Source organism: Lepisosteus oculatus, chromosome 14 (genome assembly GCF_040954835.1).
Source record: "Lepisosteus oculatus isolate fLepOcu1 chromosome 14, fLepOcu1.hap2, whole genome shotgun sequence".
Lineage (NCBI taxonomy): Eukaryota > Metazoa > Chordata > Actinopteri > Semionotiformes > Lepisosteidae > Lepisosteus > Lepisosteus oculatus.
Window position 1 is genome coordinate 57,455,492 of NC_090709.1, and position 14,850 is coordinate 57,470,341.

Here is a 14,850-nt window from a genome sequence, read left to right on the forward strand (position 1 = left end):
CAGCCCTGTTGCTGGAGCCGATTCTCGATGAGCTCTTGGTCTCACTAAGAGGCCCCCGCTGGATTCTAATCTTTCTGTTGTTCTTGCAGGTCCTGCGCTGCATTTCAGCCGACAGAGCTCGTCCTGGTCTGTCGGCACAGCCCAATTGCAAATGATCTGCTCCCCGTACAGAAGGAACGTGCATTTTGTACAAGAGTGCACGAAGGCACCGGAAATACATTGGGAACAAATGACCGGTCGCTCAAGACCTCTGTGAAGTACAGGAGTGTGCAAAACGAGGCTGTTTCTGCCCGGTCTCGAACCGGGGACCTTTCGCGTGTTAGGCGAACGTGATAGCCGCTACACTAAGGAAACCTGCAGGGACTGCTGCTGGTGTCTCGCTTGCGTTTCGGGCTGAGAAAGGGACGCGTCACTTTAGGAAGGGGGTGCTGGAGAGAGGAACAAAGGGCGCGATGAAACAAAATGCCGAAATCCGGGATCGAATGAGGGACCTTTAGATCTTCAGTCTAACGCTCTCCCAACTGAGCTATTTCAGCGGTGCGCAAATCCCACAGCCACCTGCTCCAGCCTTCCTGTGTTGTGGCATGAGCGCACCAAGAGTAGCGGGAGAGTGTTGCAGGAACGTCACTCAGAAGGAAAGTCACCCAGCTGCACCCTCTGAGCTCTGTCCAGCGCATCTTCCTCGCATTGGTTGTTTGTGTTTTCGAAATGCTGAATTGCTGCGAAATTCTGAAATGATCTCACGGCTCCTCGGATGTCATTTCTGCTCTGTAAAGGAATCACAGCAAGCGTCGCCTTCCAGCACGGTGGGTCGGGACACGATGCTGGGTGTCGGAGAGTGCGATGTCTTCCTCATTAGTATAGTGGTGTTGTAACAGAAAGAATAAGGTTCTTGATCCCGAGATGAAGTGAAACAGATGAGTTTATTGCATGCAAGGAACAATAAAGCCGAAGTCTTGTTTCCCGCAAGAAACAACAAAACCGAAGTATTGTTCCCTGTATCGGTACAAACTTTTGGGTTATATAGTATCTTCTTCTCCGTTTCTGACGTCACTCGGTCTGATGGTAAAGAGGGGGGTTCATGGTATTTGGCTTGTTTACGAGGTCCTGGCCAAATGGTCAGTTTAAGATGTAGCGGCGAGGCTTAGTAATAAGGCAGAATTAAGTGTTTCTGAGCTTTCCCAAATTAGGCCTCATCTCTCTGTTCATCTCTGTGGTGCAGCCACAGAGAAACCATTCAGGCTGATTTAGGGTTCCTTTGATAAAAGACAGCTCCCAAAGGGGGATGCACTTAGCTAAGCCTGGCTATCATGATCAATGGTCATCTATTGGCGCCTATCTGTCTAGGGAGTGCCAGTTGGACATCTGGACTGCATTACTAAGTGTCAGGAGTAAGTGACTCATATCTCACCTTGATCAACCAATCAGGGACTGGTAGGGCCGAGTAACCCACATGGGACTCTGATGCCCATGGAACTTTCAGCCAATCAATGAGCTGAAGTTCCTCCAGGTAAAAACAGGCAACACAGAGAGCCTGTGAGATTCAGATTCAGTAAGATTCTGAGGAGAATTCAAAGGAGAATTCCAGGGCAGGACGGCCCAGGAGCAGAAGACTCCCAAGGGCAGGACATTCTCGCAGTGCACCTCCTGACCATCCTGAGACTCAGCCCGGACAACCACGGAACGGCCAGTGTGTCTGAGTGCCAGAACTTTCCTTTGTTCTAAGAGTCTAGAGTGGAGGTTGCCAGAGAGTAACCAGCAGCAGGCCTCGTGAACAGGTCGGAACTGTGGACAGCTGAATCACTATTCAGAACTAGCTCTTCATCAGGAACGAACCGGTCCTCTTCCTGACTTGCTGGGACACACAGTCATCTTTTCTCCTGTGCACAAACTTTGCTAGTTAAAGCCAACACTAACTAGCCGGTCAGTGAGCAACAGCAGCACACCGTCGCAAGCTGCACAGCACAGCCTGGCACCGAGCCAGAGAGCTCGGATTGGACAGCAACAAGCCTGCAACTATTTCTTTGTGCTGCAGGAGATCTGAATCCCCAGAAATTGGATGAGTATTCAACTTCACTGCATTACAGCTCGAGAATTCAATTGTTATCCAAACCAGTTGATATCAATTTAATTCCTAAGAGTTATGTACTTGTTTTGAGTATCTAATGTAGAAGTTGTAACCAAGTTCACTTTACGAAACGGTCTTAATGAATGATATACTGAACATATGTCCTCTTGATATGTGTAACTCTTTGTAACTGACCGAATATACCTTTTGTATTCTGATAACCCTCTCGATAAGATCTGTTAGGTTTACATGCATATTCTATGTATTAATAAATGTATCCTCGTGTATTAGTACCTGTGTGTGCGCGTTGTTTGAGTTATGTCGCATGGTTGAACTCTAAAGCCATCAAAAGAATCAACTTTGTGATTTACTGCTACAATTAATAATTGTCTCAGTAAATGCCCAAACCCTACAGAACTGGTGCCTTCAGAGAGCCACTACATTACATTTTGGCTATGGCAATGTTACATATTTGGCGTCCCTGTGCCGGTTTTCTTACAATAGTATAATAAAGTCTGTGCATGCATTACCTGTAATACAGCTACTAATACAGATAACATTAAACTTCATTATTAAGATATTACACTTTTATTAATAAAATATGTATTGATAAAATTCCTTGTGAATAATTGTAGTGTCTGGAAAGCAATTGTTCATTACTTAATGACAGTATTATTTCCACTACATTCAGGACAGTTCCAATGTAATCTATTGTTCCGCTTAGTCTCCTACTTTAGTAATGTCTAATGGGCAGCAGCTGTTATTTTAGGTTTGTTGCAATTGAGAACAGGTTTGCTACAGAGCTGCTGACAAATTTCAGCAGCCAGTTTGTTGCAACTGACCCGTTGTAGCTACCAATCAGCAGCAAGGAGAAACAAACATTAGTTTTGCCTTTTTTTTTAAAAAAAAGGAAAACAGAGTAGTAGTTTATGTGGTAATTTCAGGTACAATGTATGAACTAAAGTTAACTAGTCCCACAGTAATGCGTGGGATCCTATCAACAGAAAAAAAAATAGTTGTAACCCGAAAAAACAACAAACACAAAACGAGAAGTCTCCCGGGAACCTAGGTAAATCCCTGTAGTAATCTAGCAACTATAAAAAAACAACCAAACGCAACAACTTTAAAAGAAAAAGAACATTAAAAATAAATCTGGGGAACAACAAAAACACAGAGTCTAATGCAAGAGCTTTTTCAAGTCTTCAGTGCTCCTCTCGTCTCAGTAGACCTCTCTCATATATTTGTGTACAGGTCAGCTGGAGGTACACAGCTGATGGTAATTTAAGTAGGGAGCTGGGTCAGCATGCATGGGCTTCAAAGGAAAAAGTCAAGGTTTATTCCATGCTGAAAAGAGAAGGAAACACAATGTTTCAGCTGTGGAGCCTTATTTGATTGTGACTCGAAGTCCTTTACTTCTTCATTTGATGTTAATTTATCTCCATCAGATTCCTGATAGTATCTAAACTTGACAGTTGCTTTCAGTAGCTAAAGACACTGCTCTAGGTGAAGCACAAACTCACAGCCTCGGTATAACTCCGCTGTGCACTGTTGTATAAGTACCGCGTGCTGACCAATTGCACCACTGGAGCTGTGCAAGGTGTGCAGAAACATAGGGTGAAAACGGTTTCGGTTGTGGATCCATCTATACATGGGGAACACTAAAATAGCAAGGAAAATACAAGAAAAGAAACTGAAAGAATTGTGCTAACAGCAAAGGGGAACTGAGGGAGGTGGTCGGATAAGTAAATCAGCCTCGCAGATTATTTGTATCGACATTTTTTGAGTCAATCAGCAAACAGATTTCTCTTCATGTGCCTTAAATTGTGCAGTTTGTATCTTCGTTGTAGATAGGTTTCTTCAGAAGTCCAGTAAACTGACAATAATGGAGAACTAGCTGACGCACCCCGTCGTGAAGACCCTCTGTAAGGTGATTAAGTCGCCTCCTTTACACGCAATTGCAGCCCGGACACTGAGAGAAAGCATGAGAAATGGCTTCAATTTCAATGTGAAAGTGCAGTACGGGCTCGATGGCTTCACATCTCCCATCAATCACATAAAATTGCAGTAAAGCGATCTAAATATGACTCTGAAGTACTTGGAAAGATGATTATTTTGAGCGTGCCTCCCAGGGTCTGCTACGAGGCTGAAGTTACAGTAGCTTCTTATTCGCCAGCTTCTTATGCGTGTTTTTCGTTCCACCTTAAATGGTGCTGCTGTGATGTTATGTCGCCTTTCGCCTGTAGATGGCTCTCTTCGATCAGTACTAATCCGGCTGGAATACTGTAGACATCTTCACTGAACGGGAATATCCAAATAAATAGCGACTGTCCAAATTATATTTTTGTATGGAATATATTTCAGAAAATCGCAAACCAATTTTAAAAACTCACCACAACACGGACTTACACTGGGAAAAGGTGATTGCACTTTCTGCTTATTGCTACGGCCTTCCCCCCGATTATGAAAATGTCTCACAGTTCTGACACCGCCGTGTGAAAGACAATGTAACAGACTATCAAAATCCTGAAGTACAAGAAATTTTAATGCACCAGTTTTTTAAATTTGACCCTCTGATCCTGGCATGTCAGAATACATTTCGAAAAAGTATGGCACCAATCGCACGAATTGCAATGGCACAAATTGTTGAGAATATCACTGACCTTGCCGATATTTGCAGGGGATACGAATGTTTTGCACATGTTGAACTACAACACGTAAAAATTGAGCTTCTTAGTCAATATCATCGGGAATGTCCAATAATGACGAACATTAGTAGCTTCAAGGAAACTTTGACTCGCACATGGAGTTTTATTTTCAAATGGAGGGTGGGAGAATTTATTTGTACTCTCGTTGTTCATTAGCTAAACTATTTTAAAAATATGACACAGATTTGTTCGAGAAACTTGTAATCGCCTTAAAGAGAGTCTTCTTGAAGATGTGCACCAGCTAGCTCTCCACTATCAATTGACAGGACTTTAGGAGAAACTGTTCTCATACAACCAACATACAAATTACACATCTTAAGGAACATGAAGAGAAATCCGTGTACTAAATAACATAAAATTGTCGCTGCAAATTATCACCAAGCTGTTTCATGTGTCTGACCACCTCTTTCCTACTTTGCAGCGAGCACAAATCTTTCTGTTTCTTCATCGCAATTTTACTGTCTCTTTCCCCCATGTGGAGATGGATCCACAGCTGAAACTTTAGGTCAGTTCCTGTTACTCTGTCCGATTGAAAGAGCTGTATTAAAGGCACTCCCATCTCTGCAGGAAAGTTATTGCTGCTCTCAACACAATATACTGCAGCCAAATATAGCGATACTGTCACTGCCTGTGGGCCACGTGTTCCTGCTGGCAGTCTATTATGTCATGTTCATCCACACCCAGAAACATTACTTCATCGCTATTTTACTGTCCCCCATGTGGAGATGGATCCACAGCCGAAACTTTAGGTCAGTTCCTGTTACTCTGTCCGATTGAAAGAGATGTATTAAAGGCACTCCCATCTCTGCAGGAAAGTTATTGCTGCTCTCAACACAATATACTGCAGCCAAATATAGCGATACTGTCACTGCCTGTGGGCCACGTGTTCCTGCTGGCAGTCTATTATGTCATGTTCATCCACACCCAGAAACATTACTTCATCGCTATTTTACTGTCCCCCATGTGGAGATGGATCCACAGCCGAAACTTTAGGTCAGTTCCTGTTACTCTGTCCGATTGAAAGAGCTGTATTAAAGGCACTCCCATCTCTGCAGGAAAGTAAATGCTGCTCTCAACACAATATGTCATGTTCATCCACACCCAGAAACATTACTGCTGGAGCACAAGAGTTATATAGGCGCAGTCCATAGAGCAAGAATCTCTTAATCTCAGAACTGTGGGTTCAGCCCCCACATTGGGTCCCTCTGTGTCAATTTGATCCCCCCAATCCTCCTAGCATGACCTGATGGCGTAACAGTGATACCCAGTACCCAGCGTAATTCAGCTTTCTTTCCACTTGATTCAGATTTTGATCTGAAATCATCGGCCGAACAAGAGTTTGTCTAAATCGAGGAAGATCTGCTCACAAGCAAGTATTAAACACTTCAGCATTTTCTGTTCGAATACCACACTTTGTCAAAACACTGCCGCTTCTTAAGCTAATAAGTAACGGTTTTTGAGCACGCATTGTATTGTTAATGCTTATATTAAAAAAGCATAAATTCACATAGTGGAATTTGGACTGAACAAAGTAGTCCAGCCCCTTTACAACATTACATACCCACTGATTAAAGCTTAAAACTACAGCAGCAAGAGTAACAATAATGACAACAACATGTTTGGAGTTCGGCATTTCATTTATTCTGCGGAAACATCGTATCGGAATGAACTGCCCGAGATAAAAGAGTAATTGTGGCTTCAGATCGTTTTTACAGAGCATTGCGTTGTTCTGTTCATGCTGACTACACGCTTTAAATTTGTCGTTTACTGAAAGCGTTGCTTTTCCAGGTTTTTCTGAAATTCCTCGCATTTGAGCCAGCACTAAAATATTTCATTCCCGTCGCTGAATACATCGTGGAAACGGTATTTGCAACGGAATGCTGTCACACATGAAACCTTTTTGTTATTCGGTTCTGAAGTTTGAAAATGAAAATAAAACGGGGGTCACTTCATAGGCTTGAAAGAAGTCCAAGCAGCATAAAAACCCGCGAATTTTCACAAAGACTGCACCTTTCTTCTGCTGCTGTTATAAATCTGCCTTAAACATTTGAATGCATACCTTACTGCTGCTAATCACATTCACGTGTTTACGAAGCTTTTTTCTGTCCGTTATGTTTTTGCTAAGCAGTTTCTCCGTTTTCCTCGTACTGTGATTGTCACCGAGCACAACAAGACTGAAACAGTGTAAAGGCAGGTAAAGAAGACAGGGTAAAACGCCTGATTGTCGGGAGTGGGATTTGAACCCGTGCCTCTATTTGGAAGAGCGAAACACAAAGCTTAAAAGACACGAATCTGTAAATTTGCTGTTTTAAACCGCTTAACTATCCTGAAGAAATGGGTGCTGATTGCATCAGTCACATCCGATTTTCCGTAAATTTAGGACGATTGATACAACTGGACGAACAATTTGTGGCGTTTAGCATGACATGGAAAACGGTACCGGAGCGTTCGGGTCCGGACTACAAGACTCAGAAACAGTTCTTACCCCCGCACTATCAAACTATTAAACTCCCAGCCTCTCTCACTCTCTCCTCACCTCTCACCTATAATCTGAACCTCACAGTGCCTTCTTTCTTACCAAAAACCCAAACACACATTGAAAATCTATCTCTACCATACATGTCAAAAGCTCACTCCCCATCATTTCTATCCCTTTATTCCATTCTTTTGATGCATGTTTTTGCACATAACCTGTTACCTTTTTGTTGTTTTGCACACTGCCTGTTGTTGTTTTTTGCACATCGGCTGTTGTCTTTCTTTTGTTATACAATTGTATTGTTGTTGTGTTTTTTTCTTTGTACTACTTATATCGGAGAGCTAGCTAAATAGCATTTCGTTATACCATATACCTGTGTATGAGTATAATGACAATAAACTTGGACTTGAACTTGACAGAGTCTTGCAGGCAGTATATTATTTTATCGTTTACTCGTTTAAAAAAACATGGTCTTCTTGTTCCTAAGTCAGATTTTTAGTGCTTTCGAACGTTACTTCCAACCTGGACTGACAGCTCACCCGATCTGTTTGTGATCAGACCATGGAGTGGGGGGCTGTACCAAGCGCACGTTCCTTCCCAATTCTGAGGCGATCATTCGGAAGATGGGTGTGAAGAGAGACAAGCTTTGTCGACTAAAAAACAAGGCAGGATATGCAAGAATATTAATCACTGGCGACAGTTATGTTCTCTTACTATTGAGACTCCTACATTGCGAGTTTTTTTGAAGACTTTGAAACAGGCATGGGTGGGGTTTGAAACCACAATCTTCAGTTTACAAGACCGACGCCTTACCACTTGGCCACTGGACCTTCGAAGAAGCATGGGAATAATGTTGTTCAAATTATTTTTTTCTGAATCTGGTTTACATCGCCTGGAGGCAGCAACAACAATAAAAGGGATACTTAACAAGGAGATACGCTGTAGCAGTGCGACTCCAACAGATGCTCCTGAAGAGACTGGAGGTTTAAGCCAGCTCCTTAGAGCGCTCGGCCACGTTACTCTCAACAGCGGCTCTTCAGCTCTTGTTGTTTGACCTAGTGTTTTTATAACGCGTGGAATTGACCGCAGCTTCGTTTTCTGAGATGCTTTCTCTCACGTGGTGAAATCTCGACCTCTTTGGCATCTCTGGCTATAGTTCTTCTGTAGAGCAGGCTTTCACACCTCTGCTTATAGTGCCCTTGAATTCATTTTATTTTTACAGGAAGACACATTCCCTAACGATCTCTCCTGTTTTAGAAATGCTTCATAAGGCGTGTTTGATTCAACGGACAAACAGTATACTAATTGTACAATGCAGATTTATGCGGCATTCATACTGGATTTGAGTGGGATTCTGAAATACTTCTGATCTCTGATGTTGCTGTCCTTAAACTCGGAAGTGATGTTCTGCAGACGTGTGCATAATGTCCTGTTTTCTTACAGTGTAGACATTTTGCTGTTCACGCTCCGCATTCATCTGCTTTGTGCATTGTTAGTCCGCACCTATAACATGTAATGTCAGCCGTCCCCTGTTCTTCTATATCTCTAGCATGACTGCGTCCGGCTGCTCGGCTTTTGTTTGTAAAGTTTGAGCGAGCGCCCCGTTCAGTGTCACTTTGTCACTGTGGTCAGAAAACATTCTTGATTCTGCTTGAGCTGCTTCATGAATTCTAGCGACTGTAAGAGCTCTTTCTAAAGTCAGCCCTTCCTCCTGCAGCAATTTATAGTCTCTTATGTGCACATTTTTCCACAAGTTGATATCTTAACATGTCAGTTTCCAATACTCCAAAGTCACAAGATTTAGCCAGTTCTCTTAGTGCAGTCACAAAAGCAACAACAGATTCGTCCTGAGACTAAGTTCTCTGCCTAAATTTATGCCGTTCCAAAACCACATTTCTCCGCGGTGTAAAGTAAGCGTCTAAGGCAGCTGCAGTCTGTTCATATGTACCTTTTTCTCCAGGGAGGTTGGCGAAAATCCGCTGCACGGGAGCCCCGATACAGTGCAGTAGTGTAGCCCGTCTCACGGCATCCTGTGCTTCTGTAGATCCACTGGCTATTTAAAAAAATCTGTACGACTCCATCCATATCTTGTATTCCGTATACAAATACGGAGCTCCGAGGTTCAGTAGAAATGGTGGAAAAAGCTGAGCATAAGCAAAGCTTCTCGGCGCGGCTACCATATCTTCCATGGCGCAAGCTAAACGAAAAGTCCGAAAATTCAGAAGTTCGTTTCTACCAGCAAGAGAACTAAAATCAGCAGTGTTCTGCTCGCTTTGAGTCCGTTAACCACTCATCTCTCGTCGCCATAAATGTTGTGTATCTTAATAAAGAGACGTTTTCATATTATTTTAACTATTTTATTAACTACACAGATCACGCCCTTACACCATATATTCCCGCCTTCTACTCTCTCGTTCTGTTGTCTCGCGATGTCTACTCACTATACTACATTTAGCATGACTTCTTGTTGCAGTTGAGCTCAAAGCTGGAGATGAACTCCATATTCTACCGCCGTAACTAGTCCGAAACGTAGTACACAGTACACACTTTTTAAGTGAACTCAGGTTGTTAAAAAATTAAACCAGCGCCCTGTCACAGCAACGTACCCCAGTCTCCCGCGCAACAAGCGGGGGTACTCAGCACTATACTAACGAGGAGCGCTTGTCTGCAGCTGAGCGTCAGCTCTGTTTACTGTCAGCAGTCATTTCCTCATTTCTAAATACTTTTTCACTTGCTCTCAGCTTTTAAAGACGGTCATAAACGCTCAAGAAGTAATTCATGTCAGTTGGAAGTCTGTTTCTGTTGTCTCAGCTCTTGATAAAGAAAAGCCGTGCGTGGGAGACTCCCTCTCTGAAGAAGTTTGCCCTCACCCTTCGAGGGAGAAGAGCCATCAATCACCGAGGCAACCACTGAGACAGTTAACATTAAACACGTGAAATGCGAGATGTTGTGACTTTTTTCCCGCTTAAGGCCTCTATCGTTTCTACTCTAACGAGAAAGACCTCTTTATTAGAAGTGAGATTTTAACAAACGTCTCCAGGGTTAACTGCGACCTGAACGCAACGCCTTAGACCACCAGCCATCTTGCCTGTGGTACTTAGAGCAGCGCTCAAAAAAAATGATCAGAACCCGAAAGCGCTTCTTATACGGATCAGTATATTCCGATACCACTGGTTCTGCAGAAGAAATAAGAAAAGCCGAACTCAAAGCAGTGTGTTGCCATTACGGGTACTCTGCAGCTGCTTTAAGATCTACTCACACCGTGTTGCCATTAAGGCTACCTAGTTAAAAAAAAACTTATCGTCATCTTTTTGAACGTGATTATTAGACACCCGTTAAATCTCCACCGAGGTTTCTTGAGAGATCGTTCAGCGAGCGAGTATTAAAAAACTACGTCGCTTCCAACCTCTGCTGTCACTGTAAACTCGGACGTGATGTTCTACAGATGTGCAGTGTGCCTTTCCTCTTGTCGAATTCGAGAGTACTCACTGTGTGCGCTCCTCACTGCGTGTTCTGTACTCTACTGTGATTTAATTTAGATGATTACGTGGAGTAGAGTGACAAGATCTACTTTAACATTTTCGGTTTGTGAAATGGAACACTAAATACAGTACTGTAAATACAAGTAATGGACATTTAAAATAACCACAGTACAGCTAGAAGAGTGAAAGATAAGAGACTATTTAGAATGACATTCACAATAGACTTAAGAACAGCACAACCGCCCGAACAGGGACTTGAACCCTGGGCCCTCAGATTAAAAGTCTGATGCTCTACCGACTGAGCTATCCGGGCTCTGAAAAAAAATTGACACTGTCGGGATCATCGCAAGTCACGTGTCTCTTGTGCCGAAGAGCAGTCATACCTGACCCGTCTGGAATGACCACTGACAGACTTTATCATGAAGCGACGGCACCACTCCCAGTAGAATGAGTGAGAAATACAGCATGACGTGGGTAGTTAAGGGGCTCCCACAATCCATCTTTCCTCACATTACTGATTTTTTTCAATAGCATTTTGACCTTTTTTCACATTCAGATTTTTTTCACATTTAATAAAATCTTTTAATCAACAACATTAAAAAGAAAACAAATGGAACATTTTTGGGAACAATAATTAAAAAAAACTTTCAATGCCTTGGTTGTATACGTGTGCACACCCTTTATAAAGGGAGTTGCAACAGTGCTGAAATGTAAAGAGCATTTCTGTAGAGAAAACAGCATTTTTTCTGCCTTGATGTTAAGCTTAGGGAGCCTGTCTTTTAGAAATTCTATTTTATAACACCTTGCACAGCCTCCCGGCAGACTAACAAATATTTTTTTGGAGAAATTGGCTCACACACCGGAAGACACTAACGTTTATTTACGTTAGAGTATGTGAATAACAGTTTAACCGAAAAAGTTTGTAATTGTGATTTTGTTAAAATTCAATAAATCGTCTATCATCAGTAAGTAATTATTAAGAAAGTGTTTTCTTTCATAAACTATAAGACAATTTAGAGAGTTTATAGGTCATAAACGTCGCTTATGTTCTTTTAACTCTAGCATTCAGGATCCAAACCCAGGTGCGGACGGTTGTGTTTCTTGAATCTCTTGTAATCATCAAAAGTCGATATGTAGTCCTTCAGTACTTTCTCGAGTTGTGCCATGGATATTTTATACGATCAATACTTGTCATGCTCTTTTGCATTTTCATTAACAAACGGCAAAAGTTCAAAGTGTGTTTATGGCTGTGCTTCACATCTACACGAGAGCACTTGTAACAGTACAGGACACGCAGTGAGGAGTTCGTGAAGCTTTCAGTTTAGTGCGGAGATCAGAAGGAGGATTCGCTCGCTGAATGATCTCTCAAGAAATCCCGGGTGAGATTCAAGAGGTGTTTTCTGCAACAGCCACGGCAAGTGTGAAGCAATCTCTGGATTTCCTGAATTTGAACTAAATTATTAGGGTTAGGGTTAGGGTTAGTTCAAATAATTTAGGATTTAACAGAACTAAATGAGGTACATTTAAAACAGCAGCGCAACTCTGCAGCACGTCGAGTGTGCCTGCATTTAGTTGTGTAAACCTGGCTCTCGCTGAACACAAGGAAAGAGTTCTCACTCAACAGAAGATTGCAATGTGAGTACTGTAATATAAAGCACCTGGAGATGCCAGGGATTGAACCAGGGACCTCATACATGCGAAGCATGCGCTCTACCACTGAGCTACATCCCCGATGGCAAAGTAGTGGAACAGACTTGTCCAGATGCTCACTGATCACAATCCACCACTCACGAAGAATGCCTGCAGTTTCCCACTTTCGCGTTTCCTCTACTACAGAGTAAATGCATGGGAATGAAGAAATAAGGAAGGAAAAATAATCGCATTGAAGCTTCAAGAGACTGGGCACAAATTAATCTATTATTTTTGTATCCAGTCATACGTGCGACGGTGGTTAATTCCCAGACGGGGGAGTGCTTTTTTTCTACCTTCTTACTCGACTGTCTTTCAATTCTGTTTTATTTGAAAGCTTTTTGCATCTTTTAAGTGCTCTTGATTAAACTATGCATAGAAAAACAGCACTACTGATGATTTTCATGGACCGATGCACACTTGTTCTGTACAACTCGAGTGATAAAGCCCTGTCTGCAAATATTGTAGAAGAAAATAAAAGGATGAAACAACGCCCCACCACAGGAATGGTAACAGGAAGGATCGTGTTCTTATTTGATAAGTCCTTTTGAGATGTCTTGTCAATGCACACAGGCGTTAGAGCTGAATAATTTACTTTTAGTGGTGTTTTTAAACAAAGATGGAACATGTTATTTCTATACCAGGAAGAAAGGAGCAGATTTTAACTTTAAGAGGCAAAAACGACACCTTATCAAAGCTAAAATTAATTAAAATGACATCACAACAAAAGAGTGGAGCCTTGAGTGAATAAGATTAGTTTTCATTGGACCTCTGTGTCTCCATAACTTTGTAGGTGAGAGAGAGGATTGTGACAATTTGCAAGTGTTTCTCGGAAGTGCGTTGGTGGTACAGGCGCCTTCCAAATAATTGAGTCGGGTTTGAATCCCAGCCAGTACAAACCCAAATCTTTTCAAGATAATTTGTTGTCCGCTAACACATCTTTTGAAACACTACAACAGGTAACACCCCGTGTGAAACATCATGAACATCTGTTAAAGCCTGAGTTTTACATACTCTAACGTAAATAAACGTTAGTGTCTTCCGGTGTGTGAGCCAATTTCTCCAAAAAAATATTTGTTAGTCTGCCGGGAGGCTGTGCAAGGTGTTATAAAATAGAATTTCTAAAAGACAGGCTCCCTAAGCTTAACATCAAGGCAGAAAAAATGCTGTTTTCTCTACAGAAATGCTCTTTACATTTCAGCACTGTTGCAACTCCCTTTATAAAGGGTGTGCACACGTATACAACCAAGGCATTGAAAGTTTTTTTTTTTAATTATTGTTCCCAAAAATGTTCCATTTGTTTTCTTTTTAATGTTGTTGATTAAAAGATTTTATTAAATGTGAAAAAAATCTGAATGTGAAAAAAGGTCAAAATGCTATTGAAAAAAATTAGTAATGTGAGGAAAGATGGATTGTGGGAGCCCCTTAACTACCCATGTCATGCTGTATTTCTCACTCATTCTACTGGGAGGGGTGTTGTCGCTTCTGGATAAAGTCTGTCAGTGGTCATTCCAGACGGGTCCAGTATGACTGCTCTTTGGCACAAGAGACAGGTGACTTGCGAGGATCAAGTCCAGGGCCCAGAGTTCAAGTCCCTCTTCGGGCGGTTGTGCTAAGTTAAGTCTATTGTGAATGTCATTCTAAATAGTCTCTTATCTTTCACTCTTCTAGCTGTACTGTGGTTATTTTAAATGTCCATTACTTGTATTTACAGTAGTATATTTAGTGTTTCATTTCACAAACCGAAAATGTTCAAGTAGATCTTGTCACTCTACTCCACGTAATCATCTAAATTAAATCACAGTAGAGTACAGAACACGCAGTGAGGAGCTCACACAGTGAGTACTCTTGAATACGACAAGAGGAAAGGCAAACTGCACATCTGCAGAACATCACGTCCGACTTTACAGTGACAGCAGAGGTTGGAAGCGACGTAGTTTTTTAATACTCGCTCGCTGAAGATCTCTCAAGAAACCTCGGTGGAGATTTAACGGGTGTCTAATAATCACGTTCAAAAAGATGACGATAAGTTTTTTTTAACAAGGTAGCCTTAATGGCAACACGGTGTGAGTAGATCTTAAAGCAGCTGCAGACAGAGTACCCGTAGTGGCACCACAGTGGTTTGAGTTCGGCTTTTCTTATTTCTTCTGCAAAACCAGTGGAATCGGAATATACTGATCCGCATAAGACGCGCTTTCGGGTTCTGATCATTTTTATTGAGCGCTGCTCTAAGTACCACAGGCAAGATGGCTGGTGGTCTAAGGCGTTGCGTTCAGGTCGCAGTTAACCCTGGAGACGTTTGTTAAAATCTCACTTCTAATAAAGAGGTCTTTCTCGTTAGAGTAGAAACGATAGAAGCCTTAAGCGGGAAAAAAATCACAACATCTCGCATTTCACGTGTTTAATGTTAACTGTCTCAGTGGTTGCCTC

General features: G+C 42.1%; 3 non-coding genes across 3 annotated transcripts; all 3 read right to left on the reverse strand.

The window, feature by feature from the left end:
• Positions 1 to 463: 463 nt before the first annotated feature.
• On the reverse strand, positions 464 to 536 carry trnaf-gaa (transfer RNA phenylalanine (anticodon GAA)). Its single transcript has one exon. It is a non-coding gene; the product is annotated as a tRNA-Phe (tRNA).
• Positions 537 to 10,971: 10,435 nt separating this feature from the next.
• On the reverse strand, positions 10,972 to 11,044 carry trnak-uuu (transfer RNA lysine (anticodon UUU)). Its single transcript has one exon. It is a non-coding gene; the product is annotated as a tRNA-Lys (tRNA).
• Positions 11,045 to 12,390: 1,346 nt separating this feature from the next.
• Positions 12,391 to 12,462, reverse strand: trnaa-cgc (transfer RNA alanine (anticodon CGC)). The gene has a single exon. It is a non-coding gene; the product is annotated as a tRNA-Ala (tRNA).
• Positions 12,463 to 14,850: the final 2,388 nt, after the last annotated feature.